Raw genomic sequence first — 3,064 nt, 5'->3', positions numbered from 1 at the left:
GAGAGCAAAACCTCTAGCTTTGGAATTTTCACCCGAGCGCTTTACGAGACTTAACTCGTGTGCCATAAGTGAGCCCATTAGTTCATTGAGGGACAATTCGGATAGATCTTTAGCCTCCTCAATAGCCATCACCTTCGGTTGCCATTTATCACTAAGGATACGAACGATCTTTCGGACTATATCCTCGGATTCGAACAATCTACCTAGACTCTTAAGTTCATTGACAATACTAGAAAAGCGAGAAGAAAGACAATTGATTGACTCGTCTTTCATCATATTGAGCATCTCATATTGTTGCTTGAGAAGTTCAATACGATGCTTCTTGACTTGAGATGTTCCCTTATAAGCAAGGCTTAAGGTGTCCCAAATCTCTTTAGCTGAGGTACATCCGGAGAAGCGATTAATATCTTGATCACCGATGCCATATTGAAGAATGGACATGGCTTTAGAATTTTTTTCGATTTTACGATAATCAGCCTCGACATAACTTTCCTCACTTTTTACTCCAGTGTTCCAATCAGAGGCAGTGACTGTTATAGCAAGGGGACCCTTTTGAATAATTACCCAACACTCATAATCCGTACTTTTGGCGTAGTGTTCCATACGGTGCTTCCACCCGGAGTAGTTATCCCCTTTGAAGATATGGTACTTAGTATGTTTCCCGTCCATGACTATATGGTCAACTCTCTGGTAATTAACCAGTATCAAGAGCACAAGGCTCTGATACCAAAAGAAGAGTCACACGCAAGAGCACCTATGAGGGGGAGGAGGTGAAGTATGTGTCTATTTAAAATTTAAGCTTAATGAAAGCTTATTTTAAAACTCTTGAACACTTTTAACAATGCTTAGATGAAAGGAGAAGTTGATACTTAGAACTAGAGAGTTAGAAGTAATCAACAAAGATTCAGGAAGCAGAAATTACAGTGTACTCAACTTTTGATTTTAAAGATATAAACGTGAGTATAGAGTGGCAGCAGAAATAAAACGAAAAAGATACGACAAACGATGTTTTTAAAACTGGTTCGGTCATTACTCCCTGACCTACTTCCATCCCTATTTTGTCAAACGTCTTAGAAGTAAACTCATAGAAACTAAGACCACCTCGAATTATAGAACAACTCCACAACCTACTCCGGTTGTTAATGCTTAAAAGCTACTCCGCTTCCAAGACTTTTGCTTTGGGCTACTCCGCCGAAAGACTCCGTGCTTAAAGTTACTCCGCAATAAGGCTTTTGCTTTGGGCTACTCCGCTGAAACACTCCGTGCTCAAAAGCTACTCCGCTTCTAAGACTTTATACTTAACATAACTCTATCCTATGACTTTTGTTTGGTTCTACCCGGTTGTTACAAGACTCTACTTATCTCAATGATGTTCACTCAATTAAACGGAGGAGATAAAGTTTAAGTACAAAACACGGGATCCTCGAACTCGACTAAATGACTAGGTGCAACACAACAAACATAATAAAAGACTCAAAGAGAAAAAATAAACTTGCAAAATGATTCAAAGATTTGTAAGTGATAAACGATTTTGCAAAGTTAATTTACTCGATAAAGCATAAGTCTTTTTTTCGGTTTTAAACTCGTTATTGCACACTTCTAAAAATGAATTAAGTAAGGTATTTATAATGTCCGAGTAGTATACTTTACACATTAAAATAACTTACACTCATAAGCACAGGTGATTAAAATATTGTTAGTAGTTTGCTTGGGCAACATGCACAAGTCAACCGAATTCTTTATCAAGCAACCGAGTATTCTTCCCCAAGAAATCGGTGCCTAAGAATGCAAGAAATCATATTGTGCACACACAAATATGGGTTGGGTTTTTCATCGAGAAACAAGCCTAAATGGTTGTGTTTATGGGAACCATAAACATTTCCAAAAATGTAAAAGCAAATAACCCATTTATAGAATGTGTCTTATTTTGCAAGCAAACTTCTTAGCAAGACATTGAAAGCTTTATTTTCTTCAAAGACATCAAAGCATTTTTTAGAAAACTATTTTTGAACATTGAAATCATTTTATCAAAGGTTCAAATATTTTCGAAATAATTCTTTGAAGAACGAGTCAGAAGTAACAGTTGACTGAACTGTTGTTTTTGCACCTAAACGTAAATTCGAGTTAAAGATCTCCTTACAACACATGACTTTAACATTAATGACAATCTTCATCTTTGATCTTCATGTTGACTTTCTTGATAACCTTGAATTGATAATTGAAGCTTCATACTAGATGGTTAAAACTTAAGAAGCACACAATTAAATAAATAGTAAGATTAATTTGTCTTAAGGCATCATCAACATTAACTAATCAAATTGGATCTCTTCACAAAACAACCAAAATCAACCTACAATGCCTAAATTTTCGTCTCATTCCGTACAAACTGAGGAGAACCTACCAAATGGTATTCCAACACCACACCACTTGGCCGGTAATTTCATTGCCAAATCCGCATTCATATAATTAGTTGAGAGAAGTCAATTAGGAGGGATGCCTAGTGAGGGACCTCATTTACACATGAAGACTTTTTGTGACTATTGTGATGCCATTTCCCAAACGGGGGTAACTCAAGACCAAATTCGATGGGTATTTTTCCTTTTTCCTTGATCAGAACCGCAAAACAATGGTTGAAGAGCCTAGACAAGGCCATTCTTGGTATTAATTCATGGAAGAAGTTAGCACTTGCCTTTTACAAGAAGTTCTACCCTTCGTAGAAGACCAACATGTTAAGAGCCCAAATCACTGGGTTCAATCAAAGAGATGAAGAGTCCTTATATGAGGCATGGGAAAGACGATTCAAGGATACATGTCGCTCTTGTCTTCATCATGGACTAAGTACTAGTCCAACAATTTTGGAATGGGTTGTATGAATATGCAAGGAGATTCACCAAGGTAGATGACAACCAAACTTGGGCAAAGATAAAGGAGATTGTTGTTCATAACTCTCAATATAGTAGGCCAAGAAAAGCTACTAGGAGAGGGAGACATGAAGTTGACTTCATAACACAATTGAGTGCCAATTTGGGTGCCCAACCATGCTCCCATATTGACAAAATGAGAC

General features: G+C 37.2%; 1 non-coding gene across 1 annotated transcript; it reads right to left on the bottom strand.

Annotated features, from left to right (window-relative positions):
• Positions 1-2,726: 2,726 nt before the first annotated feature.
• Positions 2,727-2,836, bottom strand: LOC141636138 (small nucleolar RNA R71). The gene has a single exon (XR_012540771.1). It is a non-coding gene; the product is annotated as a small nucleolar RNA R71 (small nucleolar RNA).
• Positions 2,837-3,064: the final 228 nt, after the last annotated feature.

Source organism: Silene latifolia, chromosome Y, assembly GCF_048544455.1.
Source record: "Silene latifolia isolate original U9 population chromosome Y, ASM4854445v1, whole genome shotgun sequence".
In the NCBI taxonomy this organism is placed as follows: Eukaryota; Viridiplantae; Streptophyta; class Magnoliopsida; order Caryophyllales; family Caryophyllaceae; genus Silene; species Silene latifolia.
Note: the sequence above shows the minus strand (reverse complement) of the source record. Positions and strands in the feature narration are given on the sequence as shown.